The 20,727-nt window shown below is 42.5% G+C and overlaps 1 protein-coding gene across 10 annotated transcripts in view; it reads left to right on the top strand.

Annotated features, from left to right (window-relative positions):
- ELAVL2 (ELAV like RNA binding protein 2) overlaps window positions 1-20,727 on the top strand; it is a 150,858-nt gene that overhangs the window by 24,284 nt on the left and 105,847 nt on the right. The window contains exon 1 of one of the 10 annotated variants that reach the window (XM_072959297.1): window positions 3,588-3,829. The exons of 6 other annotated variants lie outside the window; for them this stretch is intronic. The gene's annotated coding sequence lies outside the window, so the exon portion shown is untranslated. Of the gene's footprint in view, window positions 1-3,587; window positions 3,830-3,975; window positions 4,228-20,727 lie in introns of those variants that run through there. 3 more of the 10 variants (XM_072959296.1, XM_006215127.3, XM_031677030.2) reach the window with 3 other exon arrangements.

Genomic DNA, 20,727 nt, shown 5'->3' on the forward strand with positions numbered 1-20,727 from the left:
ACTTTCGCAAAGCAACGGAAGGACCGGAGAGGCTTTAGTACCATTAACTGGAATCAGAAGCCTGGACTCGTAGATTAGAACAGCGAAAACCCCAGACTTAATTGCATTAACTAGATAACATGTGCTGGGAAGATGGGATTGCCAGATGGAATTTAGATGCTGCACGAGGCAGCGAGTTGTAGTTGACTGGAAAAAGTACATGCCGCCTGAGGGCTGGGGCTGGGCTGGGGCTGGGGTGGGTAGAAGCTGTCAAAACTCATCATTGCGAGGTGTGCGGGCTCCAATTCACTACCGCCAATTATCGTGGTTCTGTTTTAAAAGAAGATAGCCAATTTAGGGCCGAATTCTTAAGCCTGTACCGGATATGAGATTCCCTTTGTTCAGAAAAGCGTAAATAAGATCCTTGGAGCTGTGTCTGTGGAGGGGCGGCTGCCTGGGAGCCTCGCTACGCTGGGCGCTGGCAAGTGGATTCCAAGCTCTGTCCTTGGTCCTACGCGTCTGACTTCGCCTTCTGGGCGAGGGGGAATCCTTCGCAGCCGTGAGGCTTCGCAGCCACCCCAGTAGCCAACTCGGCTACGTAGTCCTCATCCCCTTCCTTGCCGCCCTACCCCCCACCCCTTTTCTCGAATAGCTATTGTTAAACTGACGCCTGGAGAAAGATGGTTGGGGATGAGACGCTGGGCAGACACTTGCTTCATTTTAACTTTTGTGATTTCTCAAGGCTTAGAAGAAACCAGCTGGCTTTCTACTGCGAAAAAGAGAATCTAGGGTAGATGTGGGAAAGGGGGAGGATATTCTTGGGGTGACGAAGGGTGGAGGCGGTGGTGGTGGCGGTGAACGAGGTGCTGCCTTTGCCTAATAGAAGTTTAAATCATTGGCACGAGAGGGTGTGGGTGAGTGTGTGCGTGAGAGCGCCCGTGTAGTGCTTGAGAGAGAAAGGATGGGGAAAAGGTACAAAGCCGGCTGGGGTTAATTTCTCTTTGCTTCCACCCCACCCACCCTCTGGGTTCGAAAAAGCCAACGCGCGGCCGGCCTCCTCCGGACTCGACTCTGTCATCTCAGGGGCGGTGGGGGCTGGGGATGGCAAGTGGCAGTGCCCACCACGGGAGCTCAGCGGCGAACAGGACTTTGCATGGCCATTGTTGCTTAATTTATGCCCAGCACGTTGCCACGTACCCACCTATTGCACGTCTGTGAAGAATTAATATGAGAGGTATACAACTGAGGCAAATTGGAGGTTGGATACATTCCCCGTTTTCCATTTTCAAGTACGGGTTCGCAAAACTGATGTCGAGACTGGGTATTTTCTCACGTAATTACTAGCTGCAGATCTGGCTTTACTGTGGCCAGAGTGAGAGAAATAGTCAACCATTTAGTATTTACTCTTAACACTGCTGGGCCGGAATGGATGTCTCTGCACTTTCTCCCCGAAATACCTGGGTTCTCTCCCCTCCCCTTTTCATGTACAAACACTCTTCAGCCCTTCCCACATCCCTGTTTATTGTACCCATCCTCTAGGAGGGAGATGGAGGTGATTTATTGCTTAGGCCTATACTGCAACCTATAAATTAAGGCTTAAAATGGGGCGGGGTGGGGGGGCGGAATACAGAGCAGACAATGGTAAGTTAAGAGATTATTTCCCTAATTGGAAAGCAATTCCTAAAGATCAGGGAAAAAGGTGTGAGTGTCTTGGGAATGGAAAGGTAGGAAATCTGTTTGTGCCCCATAAAATTTCCTTGGTAAAATGGCTTCTTAAAATGGGACACCTGAAAAATTTTTTAGAATTTGAACAAGTAAGTCTGCAAAATAGAAAATGTTGAATGTTTAAAAGTTGCCTTTTGGGTGATTAAAAAAATAACTCAGTTATCCCTGGGTCTGTCCTTCAGCAGGCACTACTGGGTTCCCCTTTTTTAACCAAGTGCTTGAGCACCTCACTTTAAAACTTATCCCTGTTCTGGAGTTCCCCAAGAAAAAGCAATGTTTGCGAGTAGAAGTGGTTTGGGAGACTTGTGGAACTCTGTTGAGAGAGGTCTCCCTTAAGTTGAAGAAGTCAGTTTCAGGAAGTAGGGCGTAGGGCATTCTAAGAGTTTTAGGCTTGGATCAGCACATTTGGTAGGCCCAGTTTTGCCTAACGTTTGGCGACAGGAATTCTTAGGAATCCCACCTGCCTGGGATGGGAATGTTATAATTAACTATTTAGAAGGTTGAAGAGGCGCAGGCGCTTTGAGCCGTTTTCCCAGAAACCCATACAAAGTCAATTAAGGTCGTTTAATTGCAAATCATATTTGAGGTGATAGCAGAAACGCTAATAAAGAATCAAGTAGCTGATTTTGGTGTCCCTAGTCTGGGTCCCCCAAATTGAGAGGTGGACTATCTCCATTTCTATCGTGGTTAAGCCCCCTACTTTACTATGCCGGATTTGACTTGGCCCAAGAGGGCAATTTTGTCTCTCCTGCCTAACCTCCATCCCAGCACTGGGTTAGAGGTGTCCTTCCCAGCACTGGGTTGGAGGTGTCCTTCCCTCCAGGTCCCCCAGCCCCGCCCGTCGTGTGGGGGCGGGGAGCATTGGGCGCCCTTAGCGGACCTTGCTGCATCAAACCCGCATCATGCCCTTGAAGCTGTAACCTCGGTCACGTTCTTGCGGCGACTCAGTCGCCCACTGCTCAGTTCCTTTCCTTTACCTCTTGCGATTTCAGGTAGGTTTGACAGGTGATATTTTTAAATGCAGTTTTTTAGGGGTAAGAGTTAAAACGGAAGCCTTTGCAATGGGAAAAAAACCCCCAACACGACAGGTGCTCTCATAATTAAGCTTACGGGCAGGTGTAAAAACGTGCTCCCGCCGCATGGCTCAGGGTCAGTTTTGACTGCCAGTCTTGGGTTTGGGTCTGAAGACAGGCACAGGTTTTTCTGGGGAAAAGCGATTGAGCTGGGCGTGGGGGCGGGCCAAAGCAAGGCAGCCATGGGACGCCCCCTCTGTGAATAGTTGGCCATTTCGGGGCTTCTGTGGGGGGCGTTGGAAGGATGCGGCGAGCGGCAGGCGCTTATCTAGTAGAGTACAGGATTTCCTACTTTGCGTCTGAAGCACAGTATAGCACCTCGCACAGGTACTCAGGGCTTATTTAAACGCCAGATTCCCTCTAGAAAGGTACAGAGGGGCATCGGGGGCAAGCTTTTAGTTTTCCGCAGAGAGACTGGACTCTTAAGCTGTGAAGTGGGGAAAAAGCCTTTTAACTCTGCTTGCAATATATGTACGTATATATATATCAAAGTAACCCCCGAGCGAATCGCTCTGGCTGCCCGTTAGCGCTCGAGCCTCGGGGTTTGCAAACGTGCAGCTGGAATCTGCCGCCTCTGGGCGCCTGAAGCTCCCCGCGCCGCCAGGGGAACCTGGTCAGGGAGCCTGCTCGGAATCGGAAGTCGAGAGGGAAGGAGCCGTGCGGCCGCAGTCGGGCGTCTGCTCCCAGGCCCCGACCCTCGGGGCGGCTGGGCTGGGCACGCGCCGGCGGCAGAAGCCGCGGCGCCGCGAACTCGCCGTCGGCCCCGCCTCCTGGCGCTCTTCCAAGCAAGCCCCTCCTCCCCGCCCCGCTACAAACGGCGGGACCGCGGAGCCCGAGCGTCACTGAGGCAGCTGCCGGCCGGGTGAGGAGGCCGGTCGCCGGCGCGACGCGGGTGGGGCGGGGGTTCCGCCGGGTGCCAGTCCGCCTTCCCGCCACCGCCAGCACTGGGGACACCACTGCCTCTCCGCGGAGCCTGCCCGGAGCGACTCTCCGCGGCTGTGCTGACGGCCGGCGGCGCGAGCCGTAGTAGCTGCAGCTCCGAGTCGTAGCAGGCAAGTGCGGGGAGCGTGGGGCGTGGGGCGGGGGCGGGCACGCCTCGCCCGGCCGCGAGTCTGTTCTGGACGCTAAGGCTCAGGGTTGTGCGCGCCGCCGCGGCGCTGTGCTGCGGAGCCCGGCGTTGGCTCAGCGGGAGCTCTCCTCCGGGCTCAGGGCGGGAACGCCAGTGGGGGCGGCGGAGGTTGTGCACGGGAAGTTCCTAGAGCTCGGCCCCTGGCGGCGGGAGTCGAGGGAATTGGGTGCCTCGGGAGGTGGCACCGCCCCTCCTGTGGGCACAAGCTGGTTGGGGGCGGCGGGAGCCGAGCCGGGCCAGTGGCGCCAGGCAGCGTGCACAGGCGTGGACGTGCCCGGGGACGGCCGCGTGTAGCGCGAGAAGAACTGCGCCGAGACGCAGGTGAGTGTACTGGAGCGAAAGTGGGGGAAGGGGCTTTTCTAGGAAAAGGGCAGGATTCCCTGTGTTGGATTGGCACCCCCGCCTTGTGGGAGACTGTGTGTTCACTGGTTTCTCCAGCCAGGTGGTGTTTGGTGGCTTGTCCACTTGGTACGGCGCCTCGCGCGTGGTCCTTGGCGCTCCCAGGGCGTCTAGAGACTTGTAGCGGCCACGCGGTGTGCGGAGGTGGTTTTGGGATCCTGGCGCCCGGAGGCAGAGTAGAGAGGATCCCCGGACCACCCTCCCCCTTGCGCCACGTTAGGTTTGGTTGGGCGTAGTCGCTCGAGGTCGCATCCCGGGTTTGTGCGCGAGCAGTGCGCTGGGCGGGAACCGCGGGGCGGGGCGGGCGGCCGGGCGAGGCAGGCTCTGGGCTCCGCTCGCTCGCGGTGGTTGCGGCAGCTGCCTCCGGCTCGGCCAGGAGGGCCAGCCAGCTGCGCCCCTGTGCACGGACGCGTGTGCGTGCACTGGTGAGGTTGGTGGACTCTCGTGCAGACCTGCATCGGTTCATCAGCAGGTGCTCCTCCAGTGGTCGTGACGGTGACCAACAAACAGTCTTTACACGGCGTTTCCTTAAAAGCCTACTTGTTATCCTAGAGGGCCGGGGCGCAAAACCTTGCCTCTAGATGTGAACCACAAGCACGGAGTCGTAGCTATCCAGATGGTCATTTAAACTAGTGTGCATTTTAAAAGATAATTTTTACGATTAAATTTTCATCTCTTCTCTTTACATGTTCTGAAAATATGAGAAAAGGAAGATTTGTTACCGGCTGTCTACTCTCCTTTATTCCCTCCCCGAAGAGGGGTGCTTAACAATGCAAAATGAAATGCCTTCGACAAGGACAAAGAGCTTTTTAAAACTTAAATTTTTGGTAGACCTACCAATAATAATAAAGTCTTCATAAAAATGTACTTCAGCCCCCAAACTTACGACAAATAGTCCATTAAACAACACTAATACCAGTGGGGGTGTAATTTCCCCATTTTCTTAAGTAAAGTCGGTTTATTTGAAATACTGTTTAGTTGTTTTTGAAGACAACATTGTCAAGAATCGTTTTTCCCAGAGTCGTTTGAATTTTTCATTTGTGCAGAGGTCGCTCTTTTTTGCTGAAGCTGACCTGGAGTCTCCATTTTGGTGAGCAAATGGAAATGCTTTCTTGGATCTCCTATTTCATCTGGACCTCTGGGTCTAGAAATGGTGGCTATTTTGCTGGATGGACTGCGGAATTACCGCATTTGTTTTTGAGCCATTCTTTATAATAGGTGTGTAGGAATGTTGATTTAACACCGCTCAGGTAGGGGGTACATGTTTAAGAGAAAGTTCTCTTGGAAATAGGGGAGGAGTGGAGAAGAGAGGGCAAGAAGAAAACATTTCTGGAAGGTAATGGCTAGGGTGGGGTAGAAAAAAATACATTATGAAGAAGCACATTACATCCAGTTTTCTGTGCTTTCTCTGCCTTTTCCTTTTTGAGAGAATATTTTTGTGTGATCAAAACTGACACCACGTTGCCTTTTTGGGTAACTTTGTGCTGCCACCTTTCGGGAATAAGGTTTTTTCCTTTTCAAAGACAGAGCCTTGGGCTTTAAAGGCCCCCTTTCTCCCTGTTTTTAGATGCTTCCTTCACTGTATCTTGTTTGCATTTTGGAATCATGTCAGGTCAGCTGTTTTAAGCTGCACACACTCCTTCCTCATGGTTCAAGAGAATTTTAGTTTTAGGATATCTCCTAGAGTAGAACAGGTACCCCAAACTGGTCCTTGTCTGCCAGGTCCAACTGTTGTTTCCTGTAGAACCTTATTTTCCTTTTCTAGACTCAGGTTGTATTTATTAGTTGTTAGAATTCCTTTTTTGGTTTTGGTTGGTTGGTTGGTTCTGGTAAATGCTTCTTCCCTAGAGAAGCAAGGTCCTTCTCTGTCTGGTTTGGCGTTTTTAGTTAAGATGCAGCTCCCAGCGGGTTATAGAAGAACAGTGCTCTAAGGGGCATTTATACTACCTCAGTTCTTAATCCAGCCTTTTTATTCTTTTTATTATACAGACAGATGTTCATGGCTGAATCCTTGTTACCACTTTCAGCCATTCTAGCTTTCTGTTAATGTGATTATAATTTTTAAAAATAGTTCTTTTCCCTCCTCAAATCTCTTTCTCTTCTTCTCTTCTAGAAAGAAGTTCCAAATTCTCTTGAAGGACACAACACAGCCATCCAGAATACCCCCAGCTTCTAAGCTGGGATCAAGCATTTCCTCTTTCTTTGGTTGGAAAAATTTTTTTTTCAAATTTTAACATAGGACGCTTTTCAGGCATTAGCTGGCACAAGAGCACCACAGTGGCAAATCACTCTTCATGTTCTTTTACCCCAGAGGGCTGGATACTCCGAAATAGCATCTCATCAAGACTGACTTTACCATTGCCTTTTTGATCTCTTGGTCTGCATGGTAGAGTCAATTCTTTTGCGCTCATTTGAAATCTTATTAAGTCTATTGCAGAATCATATTCTTATTGCCACCTTTGTCACTAACGATGTTTATTTGGCACAAGGGAGGCTGGAGATCCATGTTGCTTAGCCTGGTCTGGTTAATTTTTTAATGGCATTGAGGGTCTGGTGGTATGGGGCCTGGATGGTGTGCCACCCTGTGGAAAACCTGTCCGTAGCAGTCCATCCCAGCTCTTTCTGATTCTTTGGAAAAGCCACTGTACAGGCCCGTGATCGTGGTAAGCTACTACACTAAAGATTTTTTTTGTTGTTGTTTTTAAAGCATGGATATTTGGTTGGAGGCAAAGCTGCTTAATGGGCATGTGACCTGTGCAGTCCTAACTTGTCCCCCTTGAAAATCTTGGTTTTTTGAACAAGGGGACCAGTACTTTCATTTTGTACTGGGACCCTCTGATCACGTAGCTTATTCTGGTTAGAGGCCTTCTTGATTGTTAGTGTTTAGCTGCCAGCATTGCTGCTTTATGCTTGTACTGTATTCTAGAACTGTTGGAAAACTAAGGCTTTATGCACTGGTGATGCCACACCCAACTCTTGAATTAACTCTGTGGAGGACATTGGGTGCCTAGAATGTTTACTTGCTTTGGCCAGTTTCATTTTACAGGTGTGGCAGTCTTCACTGGTTCTGGTTAATCACAGAACCACATGTGTACTCTAATGCTAAATCCATTGTTCTGTTTCTAATTTGGAAAGAACACTTAACGTCTGTTTGTTTGATTCTAGATACTAGTTGGTTTGTGATGCTTGTTGGTTTTTCTTTGATTTCAAGTGCTAAGTAGACACAGAAGGCTGTTAAACTTGAAAGGCAATAATTTGTTTTAAAGCTTTTGTGTATTAAAAGGTATGCTTTATGGTTTAAGTAGGATTGGTAACTTGAAACTTGAACTAAAAATTATAGTAAAATCCCATAGCGGTTTTATGGTGTAGTTAGAAAAAATTTCACTAACAGGAAACAGACTTGGCTTTTATTATGCAAGTTATATATATCATGACAGTAATTTTAGTAAGGTCACGGGAGAATTTTTTTTAAGGACAGACAACTTTCTGTATCTATAGCCTTGAAATCTGTCGTATAGTAAAAAACAAAAGGCAAGTCTTCTGTAAGCAGTGCTGTGCTAGGTGCATTTTCAAAGCCATCCTCACCTTTAATACTAACGCTACGTTTACAGAGATTGGTCTACATAAAAATAATCTATTTTTGGTAAAGATGTTATTTTTTCAGAGCTGTGGATTAGGCTTTGAGTGCATCAATTTCATTGATATTCTTAGCTGTATGTTTGCCTTTCAAATGTTGCTTAGTAGTTTTGTGTGATGACGGGTTTTCCTTGTAAGTAGTCTGCATAGGTGCTTTGGCAAGGAGTGGAATCGGTAAAATTACCAAGAAGGTCATAGAAATAGATGGGCTTGGGATTAAAGCCAAACCAATTTGGAAGTTGCCTTATTAATTGCAAGTAACTGTTGTATTTTTTTTTCTTTTCATCTGCACTTGACTAGTATTTGTCCATATAACTGATTTCTCTTTTGTCAATTTCTGACTGAAAACGAATAGCAAATAAGGTTTAACAGGCAAGACCCTCTTTCCTGCTTTTAGAAATTGTAGATTTGAAAAAACGTGGTTTTTCTCAATAGCTTTATTTATCACGAGACACTTTTAGTAAAATGTTAGTTGTTTTACAACATGAAGGTTTTGCTTTTGCGTTGTAATTATTGAACTCTTCAGTTGAGGTATTTGTGTATTTTTCCCTTGTCTAATCTAATAGTGATAGATTTATACCAGCCTTTTCTCCTTGACTTAAAAAAGGAATCTGTCTCAGGCAATTTATATTTTTCATGAGCAGCTTTTCTTTTTCTCCAGAATTTTTGTTACTGTGGGCCATTCATTTCTGGAGATTATTTCAGCAGCTTTAAAGACTATTATGGAATATCACAAAAATCCCTATTTTCATAAACATCAAACTGTTCTTTCAGGATGGATTTTCTTTTTATTTCAGTTTGCTTTTAGTTAGCAGTGATCGGACTCACTTGAAGCTCAGTACACTTTGATTCGTTTTATCTCCTTATGAGAATATGGGCAATAGTTGTTTCAGAATTCTTAGCTTTCCTGTATTTCGTTACTATAGAGTCACTGTAAAATTGAGATTTCTTGTTAAGATAGAGGAGTTCTGAGTCTCTTTGAGCATCTGAAAAAAGCTGTGGGCCATCTCTCCCTGGAGAAATTCACATACACAGAAATTTCCGTACAGTTTTTTACCATCTTGCCCTCTGGAGTAAAGACTGTTAAAATAAGGTTGTATTTGGGAGCAAGGACTTTGAAAATTGGGGTTGTTTTATACTGGTGAGACCGAGAAGAAATCAGTCAAATCAGCTCTTGTGTGCTGGGAGTGTTAGCAATGTGGGCTTTCAGCTTTCATCCACGGTGGACTCTAAGCTTCCTGTTTCCTCACAGGTTTGTTTTAAAATCCATTCTGATTTTTGTAAACAAATATTATACGTGTAAGGTTGTCTTGTGAGCACACTGCTGCCAGTTTAGCTCCTGAGTGGTCTTGCCTCAGTAGGTTTTGTCACTTTGTTTGAAATTCTTAATTTAGAGCCAGGTGGAAAATACTAAGCTGAAAGTCTGAAATTTCTGTCCTCTGGTTTTGGCTCAGTTACTTTTGTCCTTGGTTTCTTAACCTTCCTTTAAGTATGAAACCTCGCCCTCCACGTCTCAGAGACAGGGTGACGACGAGTATATTTAAAAAAGAGATTTCTGGGAGTGGGATGACCATGTTTCCTGAATAGAAAGATGGTCCTCATAGATCAGTTTTATGTATTTGGCCTTCAATGTGTTATTTTTGAACCATTGTTTTTATAATATACCGTCTTTATAATATACCATTTTATAATGTATGTTTCTGCCACGGAGAAAGAGAAAATTACCAGACTGCAGGGAGGTTTGGAGAGAATTGTGACTTTGAACATTTCAATATGGGAATACATATAAATATATCAATGGAATTTGGACGGGAATTTTAAAATACATTTTTTTCATTGAAAATATAAATAATGCTAAGAGATTACATGTGAACTTACGAGAATTTAGCCAGCTAACATTCCAGGAATATAAATGTCTTAATTTAAATTTTTCATCTTTTTTCAATGAGAAATCAAATTTTAAAATTTAAGCATTTACATTAAAATAATCAGTCCATATTTTTCTGATTTGAATTTTGTTTGATCTCTTACCGAGGATCTTTTCCTATACCTCAAAAAATAAAGTTGACACAGAAATAACACCTTTTCCCCTGCTTGTTTTGAATACTCTCTCACTACCCCAAGTGAAAAGTCATTGATGGATGCCCTGTCAAGTAAGTTATTGAAAATTGCTCACTTGTTCAGTTTTTAAAAAACATTTAGCACTTTTTTTTTATTCTTTAGGCATCATTTGTGCATTTCAGAAGTGCAGGACGTATTTTTCAAAACAAATAAATCACAGTGTATTTGAAAATAAATTCACCGAATTGGATAAGGTGGGGAAAATATTCCTGGAACTGTTGGTACTTGATCTTAAATTTCCTCTGAGCTACTTTTCAGAAATGAGGTTTTTCTGTTTTCACTGATGCTGCTACTGTACTGGAGGTACCTCTGGTGATGTGAGGATCACCCACCTTTACTGCAGAGCCATCTACAATATTTTAAATATACAAAGTTTATTATAGAGTGAGCAAGTTTTTATAACCTCTTCGCAGTAAGGCCTATTTCTGTACGAGTTTACTCAACACCACTTTCTCCCCCCTGGGTGCTACTTACTGGTCACAGCTTTATTTTGTTTAAACCCTTGGGGTCCTTTCTAGCCTATGGCTGTGAATGACTCATGGACTTTTCCCAAATATGGGGTCATCAGTGCTTTTGGCTTTCATCCCTTCGTAGCCATTGTCTCTGCAAAGAACTTGAACCGCCCACAGCCTTCCTCTCTTCTCTGACACCTCTGTGCTAGCCCTCAGTCCCTTCCTCACCTGTCTGTGCATCTGAGCCCTGTGCTAGTTCTGCTTCTAGCCTGGCAATTCTGGGTCAGGCGTAACCTACTCACTTGTCCCTTTATTTTCTTAATTGGCTTGCACTTTTGTGTTGGCTTTTAAGCATTTTGTTAGATTTTACTCACTGAAGACAATCTTCTGTGACCAAGACTATTGCCGCTTTTAGAGGATGAAAGAGAAATGGGTGTCAGTGGAAAAATGGATTCTGCCATGGGTCCCAAATGGTGGCCCCTGGACTGCATATGGTCTGTAGCTCTTTTATTTGGCCCAAACTGTGTTTAAAAAAAGTGAGTTGTTAATTAGGTGTTGGGAGGTATCATATAAAAATCTAGAGCCATATTTTGTCTCTCTTGAAAATGTCTGAAGGTGGAACACCACCAAACCTGTATTTGTCAACTGCACCCTTAATGTGGAGCATGGTTTATTTCACTTCATAATAAATTACTACCTGGCCTTTGTGGATATTTGGGTTTGCATTTCTAATGGTATAATTTCTAAAGCCATGGGAATTTAAGAAAATTATTCAAATATCTAGGTGAAGGCAGTAGTTCTAAAGATTTCTATGCTTTTGATTTTCTTTGTGTTTGCAAATAATGTTTGAATTACATTAGATTACTCCTTATAAATTTACATCTTGAAGTCTCCTTTATTTTAGGTAGAGCAGTTTTGTCTTGGACCTGTTCTTCCTTAATGCCTGGTTGCAAGACAATTTCTCCTTCCTTTATAAGATACGCTTCCATCAGTTCATCTTCCCCTGGAATTTTAGACCAGCTCACACTGGGAGCAGGGATTTCTTTCTGCCTGTTGCCTGCTTATATTTGTTCAGATGCTTTGAGGTCAGCAAAAGTTGCTTGGTGCTTTGAAAACTAATAGGATGTTATGAGCTGTTATGAGTTTAAAAGAGGCTCGTGGCCCACCTGCTAACCTCATTGCTGATGGTGTCCACTTAGAAAAGGCATTCTCCCCTAAGAATGCTGTTTAAAAAAAAAAAAAAAAGAGCTGATATGAGAGGTTGGCAGGTGTGAGGTTTATAAGTGTGTGGTTTTTCTCTCCTCTCCCCCCACCCCCAACCCTTTTTTTCCCCCAGTCTTCAGCCTTTTCTCCCCCTTTCTGGAAACAGCAGGGCAGCTCAGCAGAGCTTTCTCCCAGATGTGCACTAGAGCAAGCTGATGTGCCAACAGAAGTAGAGAGAGGCTCCACATGTCATGTTTGGACCAATGCTGTAATTTTATTTTACAATAAGGAAGGTGGATATTATTAATCTACTCCTGAGCATAATAGCACAATTTGAATAGCAGAGAGCAACTTTGGTGTGTGTTAATGTCTAGTGAGATGAATACAGATGAATGCTAAGTAGGTAGAAAATGTCAGTGTAGAGCTTTCTTTTGGTGACTTTAAGCACTTACGTTTTTAGTTAACTTTTTGTTCAGCCTGGCAAACAGTTATGGAGATCTATTTTATCAACCCATCATTAATGAAGCTTCTGAGGATGGAACAATGCCTATAAAACCCTGTTCTCCTGGCAGCCACTTGAGCTGGGCCAGTCATAATGAGGAATTAGAATATGTCCATATACTGAACATCTTTGCAAAACCCTTCAGAATAATAGGAGCTTAATGCTGGCAGTTTTAAAAATTGTGCAGTCTCTAGCCTAGCCAGATTTTTTTTAGATATCTGAGGTGTGAGTAAAAGTGTTTGCTTATTGTGAAAAAAACCTAAGTTTGAATTAACTGTGTGTATGGTTTAAAATATACTGTAAGTTATATTCTGAACTTGTTTTCAGGAGGCACTTAAAAAGAGTTCTTGATACCAAGCATCTTCCGTGATTATATGATTCTTTTAGAGTCTTACCTTATTTTGCTTTTAGATTCTTTTAGAATCTTGCTTATTTTGATGTGCCCTGGAGCATTTGGTTGAGGGGCTTCCAGGGAGTCTCCATTGTGGGGTGGGCTTTTTTTTTTAATTGTGTTTTATCTGTCAGAAGCTTAAGAATCATTGTCATGGAGCTTTTACTGTGCTGTTAGAAAGGCTTTGGTATACATGGGCTGGTGGTTACCTTGGAATCTAGACTTTTATCCAGATTCATCTAAAATCTTTTCTTCTAATTTTATTAAAGGATTTTAAGAGATGTCTTCCAGGTTTTCTGTATTGAGACCGTGCTCAGAAGCCAGGAAGCTTGTGTAATACTTACTGTTTTATCACACATTATTGCTGAGTGGTGGGTACTGGGAGAGCTTTAGAGAAGTTTATAAAACATCTGTGTTCTTATATTCCTTGGTCTGTATGCTTAAGGAGCTGAGGTAGAAAATGATAATTTAAAAGATACCACAAGCCTCCTCCTCCAAGCTTAATAGTAGTTTGAGAACTTGAGAAAAGGGACATAACTCTGTAGTCTGGCCAGGATGCTGCATAGTTTTGAGGACAGTAGTCTGTGGCTTTCCTTCGTCATTTTGTGTATGTATTTATTTTGCTTAGTTTTTGTGTCTTCCCTCTTCTACTCTCTCGCACATGTCCTTGTTGTCCCTTTTGGGTCTCTCTTTTGTCTTGTGAATAACTACTTCCTGGTTTGCCAGGAGCCCAGTCACAGGCGAAGAATATTTATGCAATGCAGAACCTGCCAAGTTTAAATTGCGGCTGGAGAGAGACACCACTGTGACTGTCTTAATTCTGCTCTTGTCCAAGGAAGAACAGATCCCAGGCATGTGTGTGTGGAACCACTTGAAGCCCTCAGACTTTCCCTGTGGTTGTAATCTCTTGACAGCATGGTATGCCAGGAGCCTCCTCTGGGTGTAACATTTATTTTTCAAAACATCCAGGAAAAAGTCATAAGGATGATAAGGTTTCTTTGGCTCCTTCTCTCTGAGTATAGTTCGAGTAGGAGGAAGCGAATGACAGATCGAAAGCTGGGATGCTTCTGAGAGCACTGATCTGTCCCTTCTCCTTGAGACTTCTTCATGCCTAAAAGCACGTCCGCCAGGAGCATGAAGGCTGCTGATGGTAGCTTGCTCATGTCAGTTCTTGGTGTTTTTAGGTTTGCCCGGAGCTTCTCTCTACTAATGGCATTTACATTATTTTTCTTCCTTCTGAAAGATAGTTGGACATCTTACATACACGCTGCTTCATCTCGTTGTTTTGCTAGAGAGGATCATTCCTTCAGTTGGAAATGGTTGTTTGAGAATATGTATTCTTGTTCCCTGGACTTTTTAAAAAGTTTGGCTAATCTACCAGTATTGTTTGTGGACAGTAGGGGGCAAAGTCTGATTTCATGGTGAACAACATAGTTTGTGATCCAGAGAAGAAAAGTGAAGAGATTGGTTTTTCCTCTTTTGTACAACTTCTAAAACTAAATTCTAAATTATTGTCTCATAAGAATTCGATTAGAGTAAAAAATTTTCTGTTGGACTGTCAAATTGGCAGTGTATCGGGAGGGGCAGCAAGGAGCTAGCTGCCTGTTTTCAGGGACTGGAAGTCTTGGCTATTAGGATGGAAAAACAGGTGGAATCAGTAACAGAAGGTGATTCATCATCCAAAATGATGGAACCAGGAGACACTTCTTCTAGTGATAGGTGACACTCAGTGTTTCCATTCTTCCAGAACCTTACCTTATAGTTCCCTGGGATAATGAATTTATAGATGAGGGAAATAAGCCTCAGAGGTCAGGTGGTTTGTCAAGGATTCAGCGTGTTGAGTGGGGATGTGGGATTTGGGTTTGTGGCTCCTAGTTCACTACCTGTTACCCTGGACTCCAGACTGATGTTCTTTCTACCTCTGGTCGTTCTGTTGGTTGTAGTTTAAGGTGGCTGAGGCCAGAGACAGAGCCAAGAGCAGATCAGCTGTGTCTCATCTACAGGCCTTATTACTCCTCAGCGGAGGAGCGATTGTTAACAGGTTTTTGTTTTTAAAGGTTCACTCTAGCCCCTGAAGCACTTCTGATAGAATGCCCACCACCTGTTTCCCTGGGGCCAGGATTCTGACCTTAAATTATTTTAGGTCTGTGACCAGGTGACTTCTGGAAGGATTCCATCACAGGCACCAGTCTTCTTAATGCCAGCTGGCAGCCTTGATTGCAGGATTACTGCTTGGAACCATATGAAGTATGGATCCAAAAGGGAGGAAGTGAAAACACATTCTTCAGACTTATTTTAGGATTCTGTTAAAATCAAGAGATTGTGTTGCTGTGTGTTCTATTCCCAGTGAAAGTGACATTCCGATAACCCTACCTCATTGTAGTGGAAAATCTGTAAGGGCTATTCTTTAAACTTGTTTTAGGTTTCTGAAACTAGTAAGTTCCAAATCTGGTGGTCTTTTAGAAATGCAACTGTTTTTATTCTGAGGAGAAAATTGCAGGTCACTTGCTCCATAGCATGTATGATCTCCAAACTTGAATCAACAAAATATCCATCCAGTAAAGATTGTTACTGATTCATCTTGTTTATTCAGCTTAACTGTCAGAAAAATTGGTTGGAGGGAGGGTGGATGGGAAGAGTACAGATTCAAGATAATCTTGTTCTTCCCTAGAAAGGGGACATCTGTCTTGTTTATTATTGTATCTCTTGCATCCAGGGTGCTCGTTTGTAGTAGAAATTCAGGAAATACTTGTTTAATTTATTTGAATTCAGAGTTTGGGGATTTAGATAGTGCAGTTCTTAAAACTTACTGTCAACTGAGAAAGTTTTATTTGCATCTGTAGGTAAACCATGAATGATAGGTGATCTTATTAAAATTTTAATCACTACAAGGAAATTTTAGCAAAAAATACTGCTTTAACTAATGCCATATTTCCTCAACTCTTAGTTGTGCAGTTTTTACATTCTTTTTGAATCTCATAAATACATTCACTTAATACAGTGATTTTTATTTCTCTCACAGCTGGGAAGTTAGTGGTGCTTTCAATTCATGTTAACTTAGAATAGAGAAGCTGAAGTAGCTGCTTGCTAACATGGCCTTTGGTTTTTCATCCTCATGTATATTTTACTCTTTCAAGCCTGTAAATTTAATCCTTGTGCTCTGTGAAGCTGGTGCAAACCTAAAAAAATAAAATTGTCTTTACTTATTTCAGGCCAGTGTCTCTGGTATAAAATTGGCCCGACAGGCTGTGCACACAGCAAAGAGTAGAGCATAGCCGTCAAAGGGAGTCCTGCCAAGGGTGCTCCACACTGTTAAGCCAGATTTAGGACATCAGAAGATGAAGCAGAAGTCAAGAGAGGTGTTGAGATTTCAAAGCTGAATAGCTTGTTACATCATTTCATCTCACAGGACACCACAAGCCTAAATTCTGACTTTAATAAATATCCCCCACTTCTTTTTAATTTCTCTAAATTTTTTTTAAAGTTGGCCTCCGCTTCCAAAAATTTTGAGTGAAATGTTTCTGTACTTCCCCTGTTCTCTAAGGAATTCAGAAACAGAAAGAGATCAGGGGACTTGCTGTCAAGTCATGGGCGTCTTGTTTTATTTGAGTTTCCCTAAGGAGTTTTATGGAACTTTATCCACAACAAATTTTTTGTTGTGGCTGGCTTTTTTTTTTTCCTCTTTCCCATTCCTCGTGATGATTCTGTTTTTGTTATTATCTAAAGAAATGAAGCAAGTTTGCTGAAAGTTTATTAAATAGCCCATGAATATTTGAAAATATGCACTTACCTTTTAAAGTTTTTATTTGTGGCTCCTTAAAACTTTAAACTTTCCTCTAGACCTGCTCCTTTATAGAATTTAAATTATTGTGATTGTGTTGTACCTCCTGACCGTACTGATACTTTGCTCTCTTTGATTTCTTACCTGTTCACTTTGTTTTTGATTTTTGATCAATGGTTTTTACTCTGCAGTAGTTTAAAACAATTATTTTTCCAGTTTATGTGTGAAAATGCCTTAGTTTTTTTCTGTGCAAAAGTTCGTTTATTTAGTGAACGTTGGTGTTCATACTATATGCCACACAGTCTTAGGTATTGAGACATAGTGGTGAATGTGAGCTAGTCCTTACTGACATAAAGCTTCGAGTACTGGAGGAAGCACATGTTCAAGGTCTACAAGTTATTACTTATAATTGTGATTTGCGCTATGCGGGGAAAGTCTTTGGGGCTCCTAACTTACGTGGGGGTCAGGGAAGTTAATTTGTTAACATATCTTTCTCCCATCTACCCTCTCCCTTCCCTACTCATACCAAGGCAGACTTTTGGTTTTTAATTTGATAGGCATTAGAATCTTAGAATAGAAAGGGAGTCCTGAAGTTGAACTCTCTGCTCCTTGATAAATTTATGGTGAACTTTAAATCCTGGTTCTGATGTTTGCCATCTAGTTTGTATCCCACCATAGATGTGGCTTTTTTTTTTTTAAACAGCCAAGAAATCAATTTTAATGTTCTCAGGTATAACAGTAACTAGGCAGCTTTCACTACTAAAAAGTATACAGTCACTGCCAAGATCAGCAGTGTGATCTGCATAGTCTGCATCCTTTATTCTCTTCAGTTATGGCTGTGAAATTGTGCTGTCTCCACCTGATTTTGAAGTGTAAGTTACTAACCTTTTTATTTTGGTAGCACTTTTCCAGTGTATGGATGGAGGTTATAAAAGACTATAAAGAGGAATATCTGTTAAACTTTTTTGCTTGGCCTGGAGTACTTTACCAACTTGGCCAAAATTATAGTTTGTCATTGATTTAATTATTTGGTTAGCTTGTGAATAACCTTTTATAGAACCTAGATCTGCCAGATTGTGGCAGCCAGCCTCGTTTCTTCACAATACTGTGTTCCAGTATTTGTTTAAATTTAAGCTAACATCAGATACTGTATTAATTTGGAATTGTCTTTGAAACATTTCTTGGAATGGAAGAGGCTTAGGCAGTTTTCTTTGTAGAAACCTTGAAAGACATCTATAGAAAAATATTTTTTTTTCTTAAAATGACCTGGATGCCTTTTGGGCCATCCTTTAATCCTAAAGGGCTCTGTATATTTGTAAAAGATTGGTAAAGTCTGGGAAATTGCTCTAAGTACTCAAAAAAAAAAAAAAAAAAGACAAGAAGGAGAAAGAGGTTAAAGAAAATGAGGAAGTGAATTCTCCTAGTGGTTTGTTTCCTCCCCACTCCAAACACCCCACATCATCAGAACTATACAGGATGGTGAAGTTATGACATGATATTTTAAAATACTATCTTACCTACTTTTTAGATCACTGCATTTACTAGAGTATATTCTTAACTCACTGGTTTTCTCTGAGAGGTGACTCTGTTGGCTAAAACAGTTTTTCTCTCTTGTTTTTAATATTACATGGTCCTTTGGAAGGTAATCCGAACTTTGACTCCTTTTTACTGTATGTCATGGAGAATTTTTTTTTTTCTAGTTCTTACTTCATCACAGCTTTTAGATCTTGGTCCCTTTTTCCTTAGGTGCCGAATAAAGCCATTGAAAATAGACAGTAATATCCTCTATTCTTGATAGAGGGGAACTTGGAGAGAAGTAAAACCAAGTGTTAGTCAGGAGAGAATTGTAATGTTACTTCCCACATTACATGGACAGCAGGGGTGAGAGTTAAGGGGCTGGTGAGGGAAATGGGTTTTGAGGTAACAACTTCGCACTGCCTTCGGTGTCTGGCCTGTTCTTAATGGCTGTTTAAATTAGTTGGCATTTTTAGGACGCTTATTAAATGTTTTCAACTACATTGAAAGCTCCTTGATCTTAGTGATCCTGTTTTATAGCTTTGTTCCTTGAACATAGTCGGCCCTATCTTTTTAAGGTAAAGTTTAAAATGATAAAATTACGCATGTGGAAGATTAATACCGTATGTAAGTTTTTTTTTTTTTAATAGCATACTCAGCCTGGGTACTCAGGTTACTGAGAAGGTGCTGTGTGTAACATACATATTTGATCAGTCAGAGTTAATCAAAATTCTTCATATCTAGACTGAGCATTTTGAGATTTCTTTATGAACTTTAATTACTATACAATAGTATGTAAGTGCTGGATAGTAGATAATACAGAAAATCATCTTAAAATATTAACAGTGCTGTTTTTCTTCATGCATCGTTGTGAATAATTAAGATGTTACCATATCTATTTGCAGTCTGCTCGCTGGCGAGTTTAACAGTTTCCTTGGACCACACAGGAAAAGATCTGGTGTGATGCTTCTGTAACCGCTTTGTACAGCTTCAAAGCATGCTATATTTAAAAAAAAATCACTGCTTCAGGACTGGGCTGAAGTGGCTGTGTTTGCCAGGCAGGCTCCAGGGGTGACCGCCAGCCCTGTCTAAGAGCAGTGTGAATCCATGGGCTTTGGGGAGAATGGCTGCTTTCTGCTCAACACTGAGTCTTTTTGGAAGCAGAGAAGTTGAGGTGTAGGGTGGATGCTCTGATCACAGAAGGGTAACCTTAAGAAAGGTGATGGGCTGAGTACTCCTGTGGTAGACGCCTAGTCCCTACACACACAGACATGCAGACACACACACACACCAGGGTACAGCAGCAGCTCCATCTGGTATGTTACAGGCCTGCCGTGACATAGAACTGTTTGTTCTAAAGCAACTCATTTTAAAGCTGCAATATGTTAAATGGGCATCCTTTCATTGAAGGCCCTGAGTATGTTGGCAGTTTATCAGCAGCAGGGTTGTGATCCTGTCACTTCTTGTTAATGAAAGCTTTTATTTAGCTTAGCAAATCATATCTCCTGTTAACATCCACTCTTTCAAATGGTAAACTTGAAAGGGATGTTTGTGACTTTTTATTAATTAGTAGCCATCAGGGTGCTTTGGTCCTCGCTGGTGATAGCCATTTAGCTGTATTTCTTCTACTGAGATGCAGCTTGTCTTGTGCTAGGAAAACCCCCAGATGACTAAAGTGATCCTTTCTTTGTTATTTTTGTAATGGGTTTTTATCTTTCCTCTTAGGTGGCCATTTCCTCTACTCTCAATTTCGCTTCCATTTTTAAATTCCTAGCAGGGGTTTTGTCAGAGCATTTACTTTCCCAGTGCAGCAGTTTGACTTTCCCAGCATTTGTTTATTTCTGGGCAGCCTGAGAGAATAAGTATTTTGTCTTCAGATTTAATGTGTGTTTCTTATATACACAGCAAATTCAAGGACATCAGAGAATGTCAGCGCTGGAGGGGCCCTTATCCACAGTGTTGACTACCACCCTCATTTTATACAGGTGGATCTGTGGTAAAGGTGGTGCCTAATGTCTTATACATAGGGACGGACATTGGCTGGTGACCTGAGACCCATGGCTGGTTCCTGACTTGCTTTTCCTTCTCCCAATCCCCTCACCTCTTACTACTGTATTATTTCTATTTCATTTTTTAAAATGCAGGCTATGTCTTGGTGGGATTATAAATAGGTTTTTAGAGGACTTTTGGCAGCAACTAACATAATTAAAAATGTAAATTGACTATGAATCAACAATTTCTATCTTTAAATGTCTATTTTTGCTTTCTTGTATAAGGTATTTATTGCAAACATTATTAGAAATAGTAAAACCTTAGATATTTATCACTAGGGGGTCAGTTTTATTAATTTGGACATATCTCTATTATAGTCAGCCCTCTGAAGGGGTTCTGCATCTGTGCATTCAGCCAACCTCGGACCGAATACCGTGTTTACAATCCGTGGAATCCACCAAACCTGTGGATACCGAGGGCTGATTTAAGGCCTTAAGAATCCTTGGGATTTTGGTATCTGTGGGGTCCCTAGAGCCGGTCCCCCATGGATACCAAGGGACGATGGTGTAGCCATCTATAAAGAAAGAATTCTCTATGTGCTGATATTTAAATGTAAAAAGCAAGGTGCAGAGATTATCACGGAAAGATCTCTGTGTGTATACTGAAGTATTTGCTTTCCTCACCTGTGTTTGTACATGTTTGTACTGGCTTTGAAAATGTTCGCATTGTTAATGAAACTGTTAACCTCTGGTGTGTGCACTGGAAGAAACAGACTTCTCTCTCATTTTATAATGTTCACTAGTTATGATCTTTTTGCATCCCATGTATT

Source organism: Vicugna pacos, chromosome 4 (assembly GCF_048564905.1).
Source record: "Vicugna pacos chromosome 4, VicPac4, whole genome shotgun sequence".
NCBI lineage: Eukaryota > Metazoa > Chordata > Mammalia > Artiodactyla > Camelidae > Vicugna > Vicugna pacos.